This window comes from Diuraphis noxia, unplaced genomic scaffold (genome assembly GCF_037042655.1).
Source record: "Diuraphis noxia isolate RWA-SAM2 unplaced genomic scaffold, SU_Dnox_SAM2 contig0005, whole genome shotgun sequence".
NCBI classification, from domain to species: domain Eukaryota; kingdom Metazoa; phylum Arthropoda; class Insecta; order Hemiptera; family Aphididae; genus Diuraphis; species Diuraphis noxia.
This window is the reverse complement of record NW_028301715.1, coordinates 23,990,855-24,015,273: the sequence shown is the minus strand read 5'-3', so window position 1 is coordinate 24,015,273 and position 24,419 is coordinate 23,990,855. Positions and strand designations below refer to the sequence as shown.

General features: G+C 27.2%; 2 protein-coding genes across 4 annotated transcripts in view; one reads left to right on the top strand and one right to left on the bottom strand.

The window, feature by feature from the left end:
- Positions 1 to 24,419, bottom strand: part of LOC107163652 (phytanoyl-CoA dioxygenase, peroxisomal-like) — a 110,081-nt gene that overhangs the window by 10,413 nt on the left and 75,249 nt on the right. The window lies entirely within an intron of this gene.
- LOC107169483 (rhodopsin, GQ-coupled-like) overlaps positions 11,917 to 24,419 on the top strand; it is a 109,946-nt gene continuing 97,443 nt past the window's right edge. For all 3 annotated transcript variants that reach the window (XM_015519233.2, XM_089229358.1, XM_015519234.2), the window contains exons 1-2: positions 11,917 to 12,533; positions 22,183 to 22,229. The gene's annotated coding sequence lies outside the window, so the exon portion shown is untranslated. The remainder of the gene's footprint in view (positions 12,534 to 22,182; positions 22,230 to 24,419) is intronic.

The following is a 24,419-nucleotide window of genomic DNA, read 5'->3' as shown; positions in this document are numbered from 1 at the left end:
GAGTAAAAAGGATTATTCTGGAGGTTAAATTTGGTATGTAATTGCGAAACATAAAACAACTCTAGTGGGTCTAAGTTATAGTCTAACATGTTCTTATCTAATAATGATAATTAATGATAAGAGGTATTGTAGTGTAAAGAAATGGTCATATTAGTAGATTTTGTGCTTAAACGTTACACGCAAGTAAGAAAAACTTTTGATAACTACATTTTGGGTAAACTTTTACTTTTACTATAGCGTCCATAGCTTAAAACGATAAATAATAAATGGTTGGTCAAAGTAAAATGGTCTTGGGAGAAAATTTCATTAGCCGGTCACACAAAATGTGATAGTTTTCAAAGAAAAAAAAAATGTTATCATAATATTTATAATGCGATAGTAATTTATATTTTATATGTATGTAATAAATGTTTTGATATTAGCAGTTATATAAGGCAGTAACTATATTAATTGAAAAAGAGACAACTTCTAGGTGTTGACCTTTGAGTTGTAAATATATTTATTGAAATTTTATGATTTACTTGTGTACATCAGGGCCGTGTCAAGTGGAGGGGGCAAAGGAGGGATGCCACAGCTTGATAAAATCAAGGGGCGCCTCGAGCTTGATAATCCACTGTTGGTGACTTATCAACTTATATCAGTGTCCTTGGGTTCCAAAAAGCTTAACACGGCCCTGGTATATATAATGTGTCAGTATTTCAGTAAGTACCTAATACTGGTAGTATAATTCATCTACGTATTTGTATAAGACTAAACAATTATTTGATGTCATAAAATCTAGCCAGTGAGTTTAAAACTGTAAAATTTTTTAACAACTTACATGTTTTACTCAACAAATTTAAGTATCTTTTGCTTAGTAAATTATAATTTTAAAAAGTATTAAATAAATATATTTTATTTTTATAATCCATCATAAGTCATAAAAGTATTATCTATAGTATATATGATACTTCTATAGATTCTATACACACTTATATTACGATATATCTTTATTTTTTCATTTCTTAATGTATTATTAGCACTTTTTAATGTAGGCCACTAATATTTTCTAATACCTACACACACATTAAGTTTATTTTTTTCCAACCATATAGATTGTATATTTATTCGTTATATTTTAAATTTAAATATTATATACTTATATATAGCTAATAGTTATATACATATATTAATATATCATGTATATGTTCGTAGGTAGGTACTTATTTTGTTTTAAAGCTCACATAAGTATTTTCAAACAACACGGCGTCTATTGAAATAAAAGCTCAAACCCTGCATTAAATTTCATCGACCATTGTTTCCTTTCTGATTTTATTCGACTATTCGTTGATTACACGCAAGTTTTAAATGCAATCTCAGAACAAAGACAAATAGAGTTAGTACTCGCGGGTGACTGTTAATAATTATTTACAAAAGATATCACCGCGAAAAAGATTATGACTAGCAAACGAAAGCTATTAGGAGTTAGGATTAAGGTTATGAATTGTAATATTCAGATAATAAAGTTTTGACAGAGATTTAATTAAACAAAACGATAGAGAAATTATGAACTTCCAAGTTTTATTTACTGCTAGTCTAGTATTTTACTAAACCTATATTTTTATTTTATTCTTTAGCACATATCTGTGACTCGTGTCATATTTAAGAATTATACTTACATTTGCTAAAATAAATTATTATTATAGAACTAAAGCAGATAGAAATAATTAAATTTTATAATTTTTTGAATCAGCTCAAAAAAATGTAGGTATAATTGACAGTTTTCTTGAACACATAAGATAACCTGACAGCTGCAGCTTTTGCTCGTTTAAAATGATTTACGTTGAATATTGAATTTGTATGTGGATATGGTAAAATAAGTTAATTTGAATTGTATAAACGTAATTTAAAACTATGATAATGCTATAGGTGGATTTAAGACCGCCAAAAATCTAAATATTACTTATTCTAATTGAGCCCCCCCGCGTAAATTGGTGTATGCTTATGCCTTATTTTAATTTTAGCACCCCCCTGTAATATTTTAGGTCTGAGAACGCTTATGCAACCACAGGATATTTGGTCTCTGAAATCATACCTTAACTGAAAAATATAATAAATTATACACCTAGTACAATTTTTGTAACGTTAAGAATATTCATAAGATATATTATATTAAATATTCACAGTTAATACATAATTAATATATCACCTATATCGACTAGGTATTATTTTTATTCAAGTAAAATAAAGTTATAAAATAATAATTACAGATTTAATAATAAATGCTATCCGCCAATAGTTACTAATATTATAGATTATCGTTTCTATCTTACGAAACAATTTAAATTATTGTCAATATCTATTTAAATACGTTGTCTGGTATAATAATAAGATTAAGTCCAAACTTAAATCTGTTCGTAAATTTAATTTATTTTAATGATTTAATGACGATCAAGTCGTAAATTTTTTTAACAGTGTTTTGAATCAACCTGTAAAAGTGATAGGTAATATCATTAATCATTTTTTAAAAATTCATTTTATTTTTACACGAAAGAAAATAATTAATTTTTAAAAGCCAGGACTTAACGCTATCCACTCGCTCGTGCTATTACTAACTGGCTTAATTGAATATTATTAAGAAGTAAGCTTCGACTTACAAAATAAATGGATGGTAATCCTTATTCCCTGTCAATTCGTCAGCCAAGCAATCTAAGTACATAAATTCCCGACTTTTTATTGTTAATGAGAATTCGATTAATTAAATGAATATCACAATCGTTATCAATGACGTAATTTTATTTACTTATACTGTAAAATAAATTTTTATCTATACTGAATTACTGCAGATGCTACACCGGAAGGTATAAAACAAATATAAAGTGTACTAAATCCTTTTAGGTTGATCCATATTAAAATAAAGAATAAGAAGTTTATTGGGTATCAATCTGTTAACGTTCATGTTTTATTCATCTATTTTAATTTAAAAACATGTCTCATGGCATCTGATGGAAATTCTGATTTCAATTATTTAACATTTAACTTATATTAAAGGTTTGGATGAGAAAGAATTTTACTCAAATAATTTGCGTGGTTGGGTAACTGACAAAAATAAAATAACCCTTAAATCTTAAATATGTTATTAAAATATTTTAGAAAAATATGTAAAATATAAAAAAAAACTAACAATAAAATACAATATTTTAGCTCTTAACAATCTATAAAATATAGTAAGTAATATAGTAACCGCATATTAATATAATTTTCATAGTTTTTAGTTTGTACAGCAATTAGCAAACTAGGTGATCTTGTACATGGTTAGTTTTTTAAAATAATTCTATACTGCAACTAACAGCTGTATGGGAATACTCGGGTGTTGAGTATAATAACTATAATATTAAATTATTCGTGGTCAAAGTAGGTAGAATCATGTATCATATATAGTCTTCATTGAAATGTTCGTGCAAAGTTTCATAATAAAGATGGAAAAATTAGCTAAAATATCGAAATAAATAAAACCAATATACATATATTACCAATGTAAAAATGTTTAAATTTATTTCAGCAAATATTATCCCAAAGTAATTATTGTTAAGATAATTACATAGCAAACTGAAAGGATAATAATGGGTTGGCACTTTGTCAACTTTTAGTCTTTTTGTTTGTCATTGTGTAACACCTAGAATAAAATCTGCAAATTACTTAAAGAACTTAAAATATTTTACTATACATGATATCAATATTTTTATGTTTATTATGATTTATAATATGGAATATGGAATAATGTCAAAAATAACTGGTTCACCAATTTTTAAAATAAATGGTCATGACACTGAGGTGTCTTTAGTTAGTGTTTTTTTTTTTTTTTTTTTGGGGGGGAGTCATAATTTTCAGAAAACTTTTTTAATGTACAATATTTTAGAAATTCGGTGTTGGGAAGGGACCAGCACTGTCCCTAGTCCACCCATAGAGCCACTCTTGTCGTGACATTATTGTAAAATTTAATCAAAACATGTTTACCTGTATTAAACGTATTATTTACGTTTGCATACTTATACTTTATATATAACATTTTTTACATTGAATTGTATTTAAAAAATACCCTTTTTTTGAAATTAATATTATTTTAGGTACCTACATAATGATATACTTTTAGTGCAAATACTTTTAAGTCCAGTAATCCAGTGATAATTACAGAGAGCTATTATACATAAAATATTTTTAATTTATAACTCATGATAATAAATTCAACATTTATACTTATAATAATAATCATGCTTATGCTTGTGTAACCTTTCCTACAAAAATATAATTATTCATTGTAACCTAATTTTAAATTAAATTCAGTGCTATTCCCTGTATATAAATGAATAATAATGGAAATAATGTTTAATACTTGAATAATATATTTTATTACTGAAATTAAAATAGTTAAAACAAAAAAAATTAAAGTTTTTAATATTGCAGTATTTCAAATGTAAGTACTCATTGTATTTTAAGCTACTTGTAACAATAAATTCCACTTAACATAATAAAGATACATATTTTCTGATATTGATCTCATGATTGAAACTTATAATGCACCAATACGGTGTATAATATTTTTTTTCAATATGAGTCAATAGAACATTTTAAATTTTAATCTTGACTATTAATTTATTGATATTCTTGAAATAAAAATTTAAAAAAAAAAATCATTCAAAATAAAGAAAAAATCAAAAATACAATCAAAAGTTAGTTGGACTTCATTACAAGTGCCTTGTAGTAATTTATTTTTCATAAAAGTAATTTTTATTTTATTGTGAAATTAAATAATAACACCTGTTGAAAGCTTTGTAGTTAACACCATAACTTTTGAATAGTTTTTTAGTTGCTTTTTTCAATTTTTCTGATCACATTAAACGGAACCACTGTACATATTTACTTAAAATAAATCTATCCAATCAAAATCTAAATTAAGCACAGTTTATTAATTAAAAGTATAACCACTGAATTCTTTCTTTTATTATGTTATTATGCAAGTATAATTAGTATGCGGGTTATATACTTGATATAAAATTTTTTATAGGATTTATATATAATAATAATAATAAATAAATAATGTTTGTATTAATATTTGTAAGGTAACCATTGATATTTAATAAATTAAATGGTATTTTTGTAGATGATATGAATTAATATAGTTTTTGAAATTAATTTAGATTCATTAAGATTCATTTAGATTTTCCAACATAATTTATAATAAAACCTAAACTCATTGGCCTACTACTGTTTTTAACTAACTTTAAAAATAATGTAATGAGCTTTTACATTTTTTTTTTATAAAATTTAAATAATTGTTAAAATGCCCAAATATAATTTGGTAGGTTTCTATATTCTTATTGTTGTTTTTTGTTGTTATGTATTTTAAATATGAACAAGATTTATTATTATTAATTTAAGTGTAATAATTGTAAAGACTATTAAAATAAGTTATTTAATGTAGAGGGTTGTGTATTCACATAGAATACCAGAGCAATAGTTATATTAAAATAACTAATAGACGTATAACAAATTAATTTAAAATTCTAATGAATTTATTTTAAATTGGCTAATGAAAAATCCGATTATAGCATTATATATCATTATAAGATAAATATTTTATTATGTATTACGATTTTACTATGACTGATTGAAGTAATTATTAATATTTATTAATAAAATACCTAATACTTATAGTAATTTTCTGAAATAATTGAAAATGTATTAAAAATTATGGCATATAAATGTTTGTGTTTTTTTATTCAGTTCGTTGACATTAAGTAATGGTACATAAGCTAACAAAATAATAAAAAGCATATTAGAAAACTACAAAGAATACCAAGAAGTCTACACAGACGCATCTAAGACACAAGACCAAGGAGGAATTTCAATAATACTAAGGAACCAAAACGAACCATTGAAGCTACCGAACACCTGTTCCATACATACGGCCGAGGCAATAGCGATACTCGAGACGATCAAATTAACTTTAGATGACGAACATCCCAACCATATAATATTCAGTGACTCCTTGGGTGCCCTTAATAGCATTAAAAACTAGTTCAAACCCGGAGACATAGCGATAAAAATACTGAACAAATTAAACGAAGCCCTACATATACATAGTGTAGGGTTCCAACATACATGGAAACAACAAAACACCAAACTTAACAGAATTAAAAGTAACTAGTACCTTCAGGTGGATAAACAGCTCTTTAAATAGAAAAGAAGAATCGTTACTTAACAGATTGAGAATAGGACACATGTGACTTAGACATGGGCACCTAATGGCTAAGGAAGAACCCCCCTCGTGCGAAGTCCACGGTGTTCAAATATCAATGAAATACATCATAACAGAATGCCTAAGATATCAACAAGAACGACAAAACAGCGGATTGGATGCGACCCTCGATATCGCATTGGGATCCAATGCTGCGGAGAACAATAAAATGATAGTTTTTTTGAAGTCAACAGGCCTCTATAACTTAATTTAATAATTTACAATTGTTTTCCTCCTTTTTTTTTCTTTCTTCCCTTTTTATATAAATACTTAGAAACTATACTTTTACGCCAAACACCTCTTAAAAATATATATATATATTGTTAAAATCTTATATCTTGTAAACCTACCATAATTTATTGTAACTAATGGCCATGTAGTTGCTGAGTTTATTTAATCAATAAAAAAAATAAAAAAAATTTTATAATAATTTTTTGCGAAAAATATTAATCTATATTTTGTTTACAGTGATTGTTGATTATAATTTCATATAGGTTAGTTTAGGTTAGGTTATTAGGATCACCTCTATTGTGTGTTTGTGTTTAAGATCAATCCCCTTTGGGCTTTTAATCCAATTTATTGCCCTGATGCGAAAAAAACCTTTGTATCACAAAATTTCAACTGACAAAGTTATTCCATTATTTTCTTTTTCAGTTTACAAATCAAAAGTTTCAATATAACATTTAATGATTTTTAAAGCAGCAAAATTACCTATTGAAAATGAGGAATTCCTAATTCTTATCTAATAAGTTTAATATTAATAATAATTGAGCTATCGTGATTGTGATATAAATTAGTTTAATTTAAATACAAATTAATATGTTTTAAATTTAAATAATTGAAAAATGAAATACAAAAAATATATCTGATTACCTATATGATAAAAAAATAAAATACTTAACGCTAATCGATTTCAAAAAAGTAATTATATTTAAACATTTTTTTTAAGTGGTTTAAAGTTAACTTTTGGCAAGTAAATTAAAGAAATCGTACAAAAAAAAATAATATGTTGACAGTTAAATACTTGGTTAATCTAGTTATGAAAAAAAAAACAAAAAGTTAGGCTGCCGGCTGGCACATATACAATTTAATTTATAATACTGTAAATGTTTATGTGTGAACATTTTTAAATGTTCATTATATAATGTATATACTATATATATATATATATATATATATATATATATTTGTTTGTTATATTATCCAAACAAATATTTTTTTTATTAGCTTTTAGTTTTACTATTATTATTATAGCTCAACAATTATAATATAAAATAACATAACTAGATAATAATAAGATATTACAAAACATACAAAGAGTTAAAAACAGCAATTATCTTAAAAGCAATTATATGGTAAAACCAGCCTCCAAAATAAAATTAATAATCATATTTATGACTATTTCGAAATTGGAGTGGAGGATAGAAGAAAGATTGAGGGGGACATATTAAATAAAAAAAAATTATTTTCTTATTTGAGAATATAATTGTAATGATCAATTCATTAGGATTTTTATTTTAAATTCTATACTACAATAAACGTGTGTAATGCACATTCCAATTTAAGATTTAAGTGATTGTAGTATGAATGTATGACATTTATTTACTAACATCACATTTAAAAATGAATATAAATTTATTCGTAAATTAGATCGATGTGTACTTCAACGTTGGAACACTATATTTTTATCATTAATTTGCTTAATTTTTTAATCATTAATTGTATCAACTGTTTAAACCAGACACATACTTTTATAAAAAATAATAAATTTAACGTTCCAATATATATTATAATTGATGAAATTATACTTTTTGGAGAGTTGTAATGTAACGGTTTAGCCGTTATGCTGAAACACTATAATGTATAACACATTAACTTATTTATACTTATGCCATGGTATTATTATTTTGATGATGCCTTATATATAGTTACAAAAGAAATCACCAAGTTTATCTCCGAACATGAGATAAGACTGAGATGTTATCACATTAATCCAGTAGCTCCAACAGCCATTCAGATATTAAACAATTCAGTGGACATTCGACCACTCAGGCTTATACGACCTCATCTGGTAGCCTTACCTGGAGTGATAAAATATTAGAATAAGAATGATATGAGTAATTTAAATAGAAATGTAACTCCACAACTCCACGCATACTGTTTATGTAATAAGTATGTTTAATGTTTATATTGATTATTTTATTTACATTGTTTCTCGATTGTATGTAATTTTTATAAAGACTAATTGTTTACTTTAATATGAAAAATTAAGTCTTAAAAAAAAAATGAATATTCATAATTTGATTATAATTAATCTTTTATTGCATTTTAAACGTTTTAATAATAACTTATCTATACTATACTATATATGTTTATACGTAACATTAGCTATTGTTAGAACGTTATTGTTTAAAAATCCAAAAAAATATAATCATTGACAGGTTCATTTCACAACTGTAAATGTATGGAAAAAATTTCAAATTTACTTATTGTTTTATTATATTACAGATTGTAAATACATTTATTTATGAAAAAAAAAAATGTATGGAATAGTAATTTTTATATACTGTTAAGAGTATTTTATGTTTGTTTGCTTTTTATTGTTTAAATGTAGCTATGTCAATTGTCACTATACCTACAGTCCACCGAGTTTATTTTTAAACACTTGTTGTGCTACTATGTTTTTTTCAAATATATAACACCCTAAGCGAATTCTAAAAAAAAAAATCGCCAAAATGTTTTGTTTAAAAATAAAAAATAAAATTGATATAATACATAAATTATGTTCAATCCATACGTACATTGGTATATAAAAAAAGAAACGTTTCTATTTTGCACAGAGTTCACCTTTAGATCCAACAGCAATTTTTATTGTATATTATCATATTCCAAAAAGTGTTAGTTTAAAGATGATTTCATAATTGATAGCATTAAAATGATAAAGGTGATCATTGACTTAATAGTATTTTTTTTTTTATTTATTTATTTGTTTTTAATTATCCCGCGGCAACTAAGGCCATTGGGAAGGGGGTAGTACTGTAGGTTCTTATGGAACTGTAGGTTGGTTTTACACGTGGTTGAGAGTTTTGGCAGAATTTATATTGGGGCACCCGTAGGTTTCTGCCATGCCCCAGAGTGGGGGATGGCGGGACTTGTTCTCTGGACACCGTGACTTGCCCGGAGAAAAATGCCGCCCGATGGTCGAGGATCGAACCCGGTCCAGCTGAGCCACAGCCGACGCGGTAGACCACTCGGCCACCTCGTCCCCGCTTAATAGTATTAAACGTGTATAAGTCGACAGGTCTATCTTTTAAATCTTATACCCTATAGCAGGGGCGGCCAAACGGTCAATTTTGAAAAAAAAAAAAAACAAACAATTTCAAATGTTAGAATTTATTTTTAGGGATACGCGCACGAATTGTTATCGAATTGTCGATATGTTTTATCTGTTTAATCTTAATCTGGTTTCGTGTGTCAAATATTTATCGGTCACGAATGTTCATTTCACTGTGTTCTGTTGTTCTGTCTTCTGTGTTCTGTTGGTGTCTGTTTTACACCTCAGTCTCTTTACTGAGTGAAGAAAAATATCCGGGTCTGAGGAGTGTAGCTTTGCAGTTACATAGTTATTTTGGATCTACATATTTGTGCGAAATAGCATTTTCTCACATGAAAATGATAAAAACAGAATTTCGATCTACGCTCTCTGATGACCATTTGGAGCAGTGTCTTCGATTAGCAGTTAGCAACTATTCGCGACCAATTGGTCAACGACATGCAATGTCACACTTCAACAATGACCAGATCAACAAAATAATATGTTAATTAAACTTATATAATTAGATTTTAGAAATTATTATTTATTATTATATTATTTTTAGTAATTAGTTAATAATACTTATTGTATGTTTATATAATTATATGCACTTATTCAATAATAAAAAAATTTTCTATAAAAGTCGATCCTCAAAGGTGAAGTATATTTTTAGTAGATCGTGACCAAAAAAAGTTTGGCCACCCCTGCCCTATAGCTATATAGACTATAGTCTATAACCATCAGACTAGTGTATTAATATTATTTTTTTACTTACTACCTACATTAAAGATGTCATTATTTTCTAAGTGCCAAATGTTGACATTTTGTGGATTGTATTAGTCATGTTGAGTACGACAAAAGTTTTTTGTGTTTATATTTCTCAGCGTTAGCAAGACAGTGGATAAAAACCTTTTGAGAACTGAAATATGCATATTGAAAAATAATATTACTATCTATTTAGATAACCTTTCTCTGAATAGGATTATTTAATTTTTGTGGAAGTGGGTAGGGTTATCCGATTACTGTCCTTCCCAGTGACGGCAGCCTGCATCGTTTTTGGGAATAATCCGGACAATTTTTGTTATTTGAAACTTAATTTCAGTATCAGTATTTCATGGGTAGGTGAGTTAAAAAAAATGTTATGTCCTATGAATACAATTTGTCCATGACTACAACGGGTCCCTTGCTATTTCTTATCACCACTATTGATTTTAGGTGGACCTTCTAATAAGTTCTCAAGAAGGCTATTCACTGTAAACAATATACATATATTTTTACTAAAATGTTATATTTATATTTTAGGTAAAATACAAATGGTTTTTCGAAGTATAAAATAAAAAATCAGGGAAACTCGTCGAGTAACACGATCTCATATCAGGAAATTATTCAAGGGTCAATTTTTGTCTCCATATATAGGTGCCGACAGAAAATTGCGTAAACTAGCGGGTGGGCTGCAGGCACGCATGCGCTTCATCTGAGACCTAATGGTCGCAAGAAACAAATATATTATATATTATATTATAATATATTATAAAAATGACAAATTAAAGACTAAAAACTTACGCAATGCGTATTATGAAAGTAATATATTTCAACATTATACTATTATAAAAAAGAGTTTTGTATATTTCGTTTAAAATTAGAAGATGCAAATATGGGTGACCTTCTAAGTCGCGGGAACAAAGCTTCACGATAGGACAGTGTGGGTTGACGGGGTGGTCTTGGTCCACTTTACAGGTGGTTGGTGAGCGAACAAGGACTGAGAAATGTCCCCTAGTAATCTTTTTTAAATTTTTTTCATTACTTATACTTATACAGTATTATATATTAAATTAAGGTAGCCGAAGCATTAAGTAGGGATTGGAAAGTAATTTCTATTGGAGAAAAAAAATCTAAAAGTTTAACATCAAAATTATAAGATAATAATATGTTGACGGTCCAGTTTTCTATCTTCCACGGTCCGCTAGTTGCCTATTATTACCGATGCATTAAAGGTTTTTCGAACGATATACAACAAAAAAATTACTAAGGAAACCCGTCGCGTGACATGAGGGTTTTTTTTGTCGAGGGCGTCAACCGCGGTTATGGGCGAACCACCAGGTCGGGGGCCAAACATCACTGTCACCCCATAATATCACATATGCGAGCCGACGAAGAATCACGCGTAAACGGCACGACCCGCGGGTGGGCTGCAGCGGGCACGCAAGCGCCGCCGACTACACGGTCAAGAAGCACTTGTTGTCCGCCGCCACCGTCGCCGACGACGACCACGGACGCGCCGGCGGCGTGACATCGTATCGCACACACACGTTCGGCGGCGCGCGCGTTGGCTCGTCGGCGAGTACGCACAGAACAGAGCGTCCCGTCGACTCCGCGCGCCAGTCGTCCCGCCGACTCGTCGCGTCAGTCGTCCCGCGGCCGCTAATACTACAGCCGGCGTCCGACCGGAGCGATCGCGGGCGAACGCGTGTGCTTGTGCGTGTGTCCCGTCGTATATGTCCGCTTCGGTCCGTAATAATTTCACAGTTGTAGTATTTTGTACACACGCGCCAGATAATAATAATAATAACAACACCACGAAATATTATGCATCACAATATTTCGTCACGTAATACACGCCACGATATGACATTATTAGCACCACGCGATAAATATCATTTGTAATAATAATTATTATATTGTTAAATATTAATAGTACACGCTACCAATAATATTATACTGTTGAACGCGGCGCGGTCCGACCGCTGCGCGCCGCATAACCGTCACCATGTCGGCGGTCACCGCGCCGGACTGTCTCGTTGGTCTGTTGTACGGAGGCAATATTATCACTGTCGTCCGGTAACCGCCGCCGCCGTCACCACAGGTCGCCACTGGCCCACGCGTCATCCGCGGTGATGGCGTAACCGCTGCACCGGACCAAGACTGCACACCGACTTGCAATAGGTAGGTATTATACACCTTGGCCGACAAAACGCACCTGCAGATGCACTTACGGCCAACTCCCGCCCTTACCTTGCACTTGGACTCGGTTACCCCCTCTAACGAACCACTTGCATGCTTGTATAAGAATTAATATTATAAATATAATATATACATTTACTCGTCGCCGACACTCGGCACCACGATGTGCAGTAGACACCTCGCGAATAGACGACGGACGACGATGGTTTTTTAAAAAATTTTTTGCCGTATATTTTCTCGCAACGTATACCTACCTCCGATTTTGTTCTCTGGAAAACTGTGATTGCCGACAAGCGTATAAACTCCCCTCCCATATTGATTACTAGGACAGTATATAGTGGCTGGAAGGGTTGGAAGTACGCAAAGGTACCGCAATTAAATTTCAGATCATTTTTAGTGTAGGTATTTTCTTATTTGCATTAGGACGTAAGAGAAATCACTTCGCTTAGGATTTTTGTCGCAAAATTGCAATGTAACTTTTTTTTTTTTTTTGTGTATAAAAATACGAAATGTGTGTAATATTGTACCACATGTAATATTTAGCTGGGGGACGCACGTTTTTTTGTCATCAGAGAACTTCCAATATCACTTTACAAGCCGAGCACTGCGGTACATAGCTTTATAATTTATAATATTATGGATGTTAGGGATCTAATATTGTCTAACATTAATTCTAAAATAAAGGAAGAATATTGATCTAATACAAATCATTAATGGTTATTAAAGTTTAATTTAAATTGTTTGGTATGTTTTTAGTACAATCAACGAGCGACCCGATGAAACAATCGAATAATTACGTTTCTAACTTCAAACTTGGATCACTATAAATATCTATGTTTAGATTCAATTAGTACTGTCCCTTTAATCGATCATTTTAAAATGCTGCAAAAACTGCGAGTGTAACATTTGATCGCTAATTTATTTGGATTAAGTTTGAAAATAGATTTTTGACCGCTTCCTTTACAGATATACATATACTTACTGCTTAGTATTTTAACAGTTTGTCCATCTTAATCTGTGGTATTAATTTAAGTGTACATTGATCGACGCCGTGAAACAGTTATAGGGAGAAACAATCGTAGGTTTAGAGGTATTATTTTATATTTATATAATAAAATAAAAATAAAAAATAATTAATAAGTACCTGGTTTACCGCGGTTAGGTTAGGTACGTGCGTGCGTGCGTGCGTGTCGCTGACGATATTAAATAATGTTATATAATTGGCAAGCCTTATTTACTATTAAGTATTCACTAAAATAATATGTAAAATAGGTATGAAGCGTGTTCCTACTTAATAATCTTTTTTTTTTTTTGGATTATTTAATTGCGTATAAATTTCTTTCGACATATTTATCTAATTTTACAAAAATAAATCGAAATGACGTTAATCTGTAATTTATATATTGTACAAGTGGTCTAATCACTTTTGGAGGTTTCATAATAAAGACTTTTTAAATTTCGTCACTGCAGACAGTTATTGAAGCTAAAAACGTAACTGCACGTCTGCTCATACCTAATATGCTGTATTGTTGTCTAACGTGAAGCGCCAAGACATGGGAAGTGTTTGGGGAGATTTCCACAGAGAAAAAAATCACAATTTTTTTTTCGTTAATATTTCATAAATGATCATAATTTTAGTATTTGGAAACGAACGAATTCCGCATACCATACATAAAGATAAATTATAGATATTGTCTTATTCTGCAGTAGATCTATCACAACATTTATCTTCTTCTTCCCGTGTACTTATAATTTATTGCTGTATACATATCAATATAATATTATTGTTGTACTTACCTTATAAATGTGTTTATTTTAAAAATAATAGTCGAAAACCTCCTCTCGGGTTCAGGTTTTTGTAACTGTCATTTATGGCTATTGCCTCTTTCACCCTGCACAATATAACCACAGTTTGTGGACATTAATAATGATTCATCCACCCGCAAAATGAGAAATTTATGTCGAAAAAGCAATTAAAACGACTTACGCCACCACGAGCTACCAGCAATAATTATTTTTCTCGTTTACGTGTACAGGGTGTTGATAACCATGTTTTCTCATTTTTAGTGTATTAGCTTTACGGAAAGTATAGTAGCCCATCCTCTACCAAAGAATATTTCTTACACATTTATCTTTTGGGTGTTGTACAATTGCACTTACATCGTGCTGCAAGAGTTTAGCACTATACAATACTTGATGACTCGAGAGAAATTATGTAGGTATACAACGTTGACAATAAAATTTCAAAAATGATGATTATTTTTCTTGTTATTGGACTTAGAGCTTTATTAATTACAGAGTTTTCATAATAGAGATAGTAAACAATTTTGAAAACTAATTGTTCTATAAATATTAAATATATTATATAATTGACTGTTTAGTACAAGTTCCTCAGTTATTTTTTAACTCTGGTTATTTGAAATGTTTCTTTTTCCATACATATGAATAATATGAACGTTTGAAGTGTTGACCAAGGAAGCGTTACCCAACAAGAAATATATAAACAGGTAGGTAATAAAATAATCAGGCACAATTAGTCTTCGTTTCGTGACCATTGTATGTGATTATCTGTGCACAGCTAAAATCACTATCCATAAAGGCATTTAAGAAGAACGGGAAGTTACTAGTTGAATTTTCTGCTTTCGCACCACAACTTTAAAAAAACATCTAAAATTAAAAATTGCTCGTGTAAATGTAAAAGTAAATATTATATTGCTATGAACTTTTTCATACTAAACCATTTATAAATAATCATGCTACATACCAAATGGCGAATATCTACATAAAATAATTAATAAATTTTAATATTCTCATAGTAGTTTTCGAGTCTCAGAATATAATAATATTACTCTAATAATTATTTTTAATGTGCGGGAAATTCGAAATGGTTTCTATATAGTTTTTTTTATATTTTCAAGTTAAAATTGAATATATCTATTATTTTTTTTATCGGTGTATCATCCGATATTAGACATAAATTGTATGATAGTGTTTTCAGAATTGCGTTACTCCTTAAAAATGCGTGTTCTGAAAAATAATTTATTGTTTTGAGAATCTTTTAGGAAAAATAAAATTTATTACCTAATATTATTGAAAAAAATGCAATTCAAATGTTCATATAACATCATAACTTATTTTATGAAATTAGTTTATTTGTTATCGGATTAAATACAAAATACCTTTGAAATACATATGGATGATAAATAATACGTCGCGTTGCATATATTCTTGTACCTATATATTGCAAAATATTGAATGAATTTTAGATGCCTTAATTTTTTTGGTTGTATAATATTTTGATAATAATATAATAATAATAATACTTTTTCACATTATATAAAATATAAATATTTGTTTGGCGGGTACTAACAAATTATTATTTTTAATTTTTAAATGTCTTACAAAATAATATGATAGTATTAGATTATGAGTGAGTTATGATAGAAATAACGCTCCAATAGTGATTTTTGTTTTTTCAGCAAGTTGGATATAGTCGGTGCTCAGGAGTCTGCAAGAGTAGAAATTTTGCGGCACTTTAGTGATACTTAATTGAGTGAAAAAAATACAAAAATCGGGAGTATTTATGCGAATCTAGATTTTAAATGATTTAATTTTTGATTTATGAAGTAAAACAAAACATCGTTTTTAACCGTAGAAACTAGAAATTATCATAGAAAATTGAATATATTTGTCATTTTTAATTTAAATTAAATTTATATGACAAAATTTTGTTCATGATGAGTAAAAAGCTTGAAAAACACAATTCCTCACCAGTTTAAATGACAGTAATTAAAAATTGACTAAATTAAAAATATAATAAGTACACACAATTTTTTTATAAGTGCGATTCAAAAGTTAAAGTATTTTTTAAAAATACCAAATTTGCAAACTTTTTGCACCTAGTTAAAAATACATTCGATTTTTAATTTTTATACTTAGGGCTTAAAAATATAATATACACGGTTTCTCATAAGTTTTTCATACGAAGATTAAAAAAAAAGTTTGGTTTAAAGTCACATTAACTTTTTATGAGCGTATAGTATCTGAAATGTTGATGAAATTCGTTAAAACTGCAGAATTATTATGATTGGCTGACATACCGTCTCTTTTTTCATAATATAGGTAGATACTTACATTGATTTATTATTGAATTCAAATTTAACAAATTCATTTCATCAGTGTAACTTATTCAATGACTAGATTGTCTCTAGACAACGACACCTCTACGTCTCTATCCAACAATGTCATTGTATTTTTTAACTTGATTAAAAGTTTAAACATTGTACTAATTTTAAAAATATGCAAACCAATTTATAATTATTTTTTTCGCTTTATAATGATGAGAAACAATCATTTATTTAGTAATATAATCGGTTAGAAATGTATGGAAATCAATTATAATTAATATTTGAAATTTTATCTGCTTTTAAGTTTTGATTTATAGAGTCAATCATCTACACAGTGCATATAGTTAGATGGGTTGATATAGAGTTTGGTAGAAGCTTAGCCGAGTACCTACACAATAAGTTCTTTAACAAAATGTATTTTTTTAATTTTCAAGTAAAATTCTAAAATATATTAATATTTTATGGCAGCCATCTTCACTGTATTTTAAAAAGATTATATTATTATGATTTATAACGATTTATATTATAATATTAATATGATGTTATATAAATAGTTACTATAGATAATATATTATATGATATTGTTTTGGGTAATACATGTTTCAATAGAAACATTAGAAACGAATTAGATTTGTTTAATTAAAAAATATATAAACTTAGAAATTGTTAATGTTTAAAAACAACTACCACGTGTTTAGCTGGATTACTGCCAACTCATTGTGTTCAAATTAGTTAAATAACCTAGTTTTTATTCGTCGAGATTAGTCGAGTAAACACAAAATAGGAATCTGAGACTCTATGGTCAAATTTTTCTATGTACCTAATGATGATTGGCTTTTTAGTTTAATTTGTAAAATTGTGTAAATTAAAATGACAGTCAATATTGGTATTTATTTATTTATCTAATGCATTATATACGATATCCTTTTGATGTTAATACATAAACACGGTTTTCATAAAATGTATCATCTAAATACTTAGACATATATTTTGAAATTATGTTTTTTAGACCTGCATTCATGTATCAAAATATTCAGTATTCACAATATAATGTAAATAAATAAAATTAAAATATGACGTTTGTTGTAAATATTTTCAAACGATGAAATAAAAGAAAAAAAATTATTATTACGGTCGTATAATAAAATTTTAAAACTCGTGTTCGTACAGCGGACTTCATTAATAAGTTATTAAGTAAAAAAAAGATTATAATAGCTTTTTTTAACCAATTCATAATTATTTTACATTTAAAATTTCCGGGATTTCAAAAATAATATTTTTATACCTATAAAACGTTTTATTCAAATTCTCACAGTAAATATAGGTTATATTAATTGGTGTCTAAGCTTTGGGTCGAAAGTTATTTAACCTATTACTTAGTTCATTGTTTTAAAAATGATTGTATTATGTTTGATATTTGTGTGTACTAATTGTAGTTATGTAATTTACTTAAATCTATCTTGGGTCATTTCATACGTATAACATCAAAGCCGGAAAGGTTTCGCTATTCTCATTTAATAACTAGCTCAAATATCCACTTTCAGTCGTCCAATGTAAATTAAATAACAAACAAATTATTCCCAATAGACAATAATATTGGCATATATGTACCTATGTTTCTTATAAGGATTACAGAATTTTTAAACTTGAAACTTCTTCAATATTTATTACAGATGACAGATAAAGTGTAAAACTATACAGGTACTCGATGTACCCTCGATATGCATGTAGGTAGACTGGTTCATATTGTTATGTATAGTGAGCACACATCATAGGGCAGTCAGATAGTAAACTCTGTTTTCTTAATTTATCACAAATTAATAATAACAATTTTCAATGAGATGATTATCATAAAATATTTGTTGTGGGAGTTTACAATTATTGTGCTCAATAAAACAAAACATATTATTCAATGAATATTAATAATATTTGTACATAATAAATGTATACCTAATAATGCACAATATACATATTATATAATGGAAATTCAATAAATGTCTATCATAATATTATTATTATTCTACATTACATCTAGTATATACTTTTATAAAACGTGTATTAATAAAAAGATTTTATTTCAGTCAATAAAAAAAAAAAAACATAATTACATAATGCACGTCGATAATAATTAATAATATACATAAAAATATAATTAAAATAATGAAATAAATTACTATTACAATATTATTCTACATTACACCTAGTATATACTATTATAAAAATGTGTATTAATCAAATAATGTCCTACAATTTAAGCAGCGCATTCGGTATACTTTTCTAAAATATAAACAGCGTAATTGGTATACTGACCTATAATACAAATTTTGTTTTAGACGCAACTGGTTCATCAATTGACCAATAATTGATCAGTTTTATTATACACACCGAATAATGAAACTATTATGAATGTTATGAGAATAATGAAACTTTCCAGCCGTGACCAACTGTTGCTCATATGACCGTATTGAATGGCGGACATTCCCCTCCAATTGTTTTCGGCGTAGTAGGACATTTCCTCCCCGATACATTTTTCATGTGGACATTTCCCCCATACATTTTTTTGTTTTTTATTTTTAATTATTTACCTTCGAATATAAAACACATATTTTTTATTTCAATTTTTACACGTCATATTTTTTAGATTAAATATAATTTTAAATTGATTCATATTATTGGCATTATAATAATTATTTAATATTTTTACTATTATTTAAGTAGGTTAGAATAGTCAAATTGACTTAAATATAATTTTTGTTCTATATAGTCGTGTCGCTCTCGTGTGAATTAACAGCACAGTAATCTAATCCGAACTTGGATTATTATAAGTTTCATGATGTTAATGTCGAATTTGGCCGACGTAGTTAAATATTTATTTGAGGAATAATTTGTACGAAACATACAGAGTGTCACATAGAAACATGTGATTATTATTTTCGTTATAATTTCCATATGGTTTTCATGACGCATAAAATTATGATTGGGAGGCAGAACGATTTCAAATGTATCGTTCCTTAAATACCCGATGTAGTCATGCTACAAAATAACCAATAGAATCAGTTGAAAATAAATTAACTTTATTTGGCTTGATTAAATTATTAAAAACACCAAGCCAAATGTACATTCGGTCATTTTGATGTATCTTCAGGCTGTAAGAACATAAATTTAATGACTTTGAAAAAATCAATCTATTTTATGAAATTAAAGTTATTGATTTAGTATTATTCCACGGATGGCATAAACGAATAAAAATTTAATGGAGTTGACAAAAATTCAAACACTTATTGTCTAAAAATATTATACTCAAGGTATGGATATTTTTCATGAAATATTCGTAGTTGACAACTTGAAGAACAGAATGATTTCACTGAATGAAAACGACTACATACAAGGAATATATAATAATATACTACAATAAGGACATACACATAGACGAATTTTGTCGACTCAATTGGTTATTCCATAGAAAGAATTTTAATGTACCTATACTATAGCTATAGGTAATAGATTCATGTATTAAAAAAAAGATATTTATGATATTATTTTATGTTATGTTATAAATGTAATAAAAATACTACTTTGGTGTCTACATAATATATGTGTACCTTTTTAGTACACCACATTCAACCATACAAATAGTTCTTTCAAATTTTATATATTAGGTAATAGGTATATACTATATAAATTATTTTTGATATGAAACTTTATTTAATATAGTTTAATACTTTTGGATATAACTACGTTTACTCAAGAAAAATCAAAAACTATAAACTAATTGTTTCTAAAACGAATCTAAGAACTTTATAATTCTACGAAAATATCATAATAACGATACTGGCTACGGCTAAAATATATACTATTGAACCATATACTACATAGGTAGTGAACGCTAATGATAACAATGATAAAAATACATTTTTCCTGTTATATTTGTGGGTGGTTACAGCTTTGTATCGTAATGTTCATAATATATTTAAAGTCCTAGGGTGAATATTTGTATATATTCAATGGACTTAATAACATCATCACTCGAAAAATATAATATAGTGGTTGTAAAGTTAAAGGCACCATATGGTATTTTTAAATTTTTTATTACGATTTTGTTTTTTTACTCAGCCGAATTACATTTTGTAGGAAAAAGTGAAGTAAATAAACAATGGTTTTTAGTATACAGTATGAACTTTTTTTTTGAGTAAATATCAGAGGGATTTAATATTATCATGCGTACTTACCTATATAAAGGTCTTTGAAATAATTCTTTAATATTTTTTTACATGTACCATAGTTTTAAAAAATACCAATATAAGATTATTTTCGAGTAATTGTTTTTAATCCATTCTATTTAATAAAGTAAGAGTGAACTTTACACTCCACAGAATAATATTATAAAACTATAAATTAAAGTCTGGTAACTATTAGTATTTTATATTTTACTATTTTCTAATATTTGATTTAAGATCTGTTGAATTAAAGTTAAACATAATATAATAATTAGCGTAGTTTTATATTTTGAATAGAGCAACAATGTTGTTTGTTTTTTTTTTGAATCTTCAATGTTTGTGTCCAAATACATTTATTATTATGGTAGCATAAATGTTTCAAAAGTCGGGTAGTTTCTTGAAGCGAATTAGATCTAGTTAGTACTTTTAGGGTTAAAAGTAAAAGAATCTGTACTTTTATTGATAATCGGTAAAATGGGAATATTTGCACTACACTATGGTTTTGACAAAATCGAGTTTTTTGTAGGTAACTAATTCAAAAAATAATAGCCGTAGTGATAATTTATATTTTATATTAGTATTTTTGATTCCAAACATTTTTGTATTTACTATTTATAGAATTTTTTTTTTTAGTTTTTTTCTGTAAATATTGTTTAAAATGTTTTTGTTGATTTATGGTCAAAAGATTAAAACTGTGTACTTATAAGGTTTTCTTATTGAAATTAAAAACAAAGCAGAGCACAAAACCACAATTTGTTTTATGGGCGTTCAAAGTTCAATTATAACGAAATTGGATATTCACACGTAAAATAATCACTTCTCTCCAATGATTTTTGTTATTCTTTTATAATTAAAAAAATATTAACTGTAGAAACTTGAAACTATTATCTAATCCATTATTATTGAATTATTAGGTATAATAATTATAATTTCTGTATATAATGCAATTAATAAGTAAATTTTAGATTTATCATTTTTATTTATAATCATAATTGTAAGATGTTGAATCTGTCATATAATTTTTGATATATTTTAGTAAAGATATAAAAGTAATGGGTGAAAATCCAAAATTAATTTAGCTATATGACTTTAGTGGCTACAAATTATAAAAAATTTAATTAGTCACATAATTAATATTAATAAATCTATACTTTGTACAAATAAGTAATAAGTAATAATTGTTAATTAATAATATTAGGTTCAGTTATATATCTTTTCTCAATGCATTTTATTTGAAAGTTGATATATATATATATACTTATTTATTATTTTTTATTTTTCTCTTAGGTACACATCGTGGGACCTGTACAATGATATTGGAGACTTTTCACATGGTATGTATAAGTTTAAAGTTTGGATATTATATTTTGAACTGAGCATTATAAACCCATAAAATGATTTACTATAAAATATTATTCATTTAACTGATATTAAATTACACGTTTTAATTTATTTTATAAGACGAAATTATGAAATACATAATTTTGATTAGATTTTTATCATATAAATTTAAATGGTACAAAAATATTAAATTAAATTGTATTTGTTACATTTAAAATCCAATTAGCGATTAAATTGAATTTAAAAGTGATTTATTTAAGTTAACTAAAGAACCATTAGAATTTTTTATTGAGGTAGTATCATGTTTAATTTAATATGAACATGCATTATATGGAGGAGTGTACAAATTTTCACTAGTTATATGGCGTTATATAAAGGAGATTTACATTTATGAACAAATCGTTATTCTGGCTCTATATTATTTAAAAATATTGTAATTCACTTTAAGCAAAACGATTTCGAACATTGGAAAATTTGATTTCAGTAAATCTTGTGTTCATAAAATGCCACTTTCGCTATATAAATAAAAAAACTTTATGAGGAAATTATTATATGCTTAACATTGAATTTGAAATTAATGACAAGCAGTTAACGTAATGCTATTATAAACTATGAATATAAGTCTACAAAACTCATTGTTAATATTTTGTTTGTACTTGATGATAATCACCAACGAAATGTATCCAAAGTTATAATTTATGCATAAGCTTTTACAATGAAGATCTTTTGAAATATATGTGTTTTATGTATACCTATTGAGTAGCATCGTAGTTATTATTTGCCAAATTGTTTTTATTTATAATTTTAAAATAATATTATTAGAGTGTTTTAATTTAAAACTTTTATTATAAAAACATACAAGAAACAAAAAAAAAAAAATGTGAAAGGTGATGACGTCCATATTTCTTAAATTATATGGTATAACTACTGAGTATTTGCAGATTATTTTTATTTAAGTATACCTATAATATATTAAATTCCTTTCGAGTTTAGTTAAATCAACAGTATAAAAATGTTAAAATATGTTTTTGTACTTATCTCATTGACCGGAATAAAATAAAGTCTCTGAACATTATTTTATCAGGTTGTAACTCATATTTGTTTTTTAACATTACCGTTATTTATTTAATTATTTTTATTGAATCAAAACTATTCACGACCTACGTCTGAACTGTTAAACTTTATCAAATACTTTTTATGGCAAAAAAGTATTAAATTAATTTCTCGTTAGAAAAAAATAACAATAAAAAAAAAAAAATTGTTTTGTATAAAATATTCATAGTAGTTACCTTAGACTTGGAATGATTCCTATAGTCCTATGATATTTTGTAGCATATTCTTTATTTCAGTTCTTATAATATCGAATAAAATAATTACAGGACTGATACAAATGTTATTAATACAATCAAGAACCTAATACATTTAGACTGTAGAGATTACTGCCTGAAACTTTTGATCACATTGTAACAACTTTTATACAACATTTATATACGTAGATAGATAGTTTTAGCAAATAGGTTTTTGAAAAATAGTGAAAATCTGTAAAATAATTAATTTAATCTAGCAGTCTTAAGATTCTTAACTGTTATTGGATGGACTCGTATCTACTCGGAATTGTGAGTATAATCATTCATAACTGCATTTACTTATGTATTTAAAAGATACTTATATTAACTTAAATCGTTTTCATAATTGCAAACTAAAAATATTCCTAATTTTTTTAATTATATAAAAACTCTTCGGATATACTAAGTCATTATTACGTCTAAAATTATGATATTACATTGATTACCTACATATTTAAATCGAACATGATATTATACTTTAAATAAATGATAAAGATTGAGTTAATTTATTTGTCTGTTATTTTTAGGATGATCCTTCTAACATGCTTTACTTTTCTTTGTCCTAATTAATGAATTTATTCAAATTCTGATTTTGAAATTTTTAACTGTAGGTAGAAGTTAAGAACCATATTTTAAAATACTTCTTTTAATAATCATAAGTTTTAATTATTTTTTTTAATACCTACATTATTTTATAATACACCATTAAAAGAGATAATTTATATAAATTTATATTTTTCAAACAAATTTTTAAAACTACTAATTAGAAGGGTTACGACTCGAATTTCGAACAAGTAATTTTTGAGGTACCTATTCAACTGTATTTGAGATGTTGAC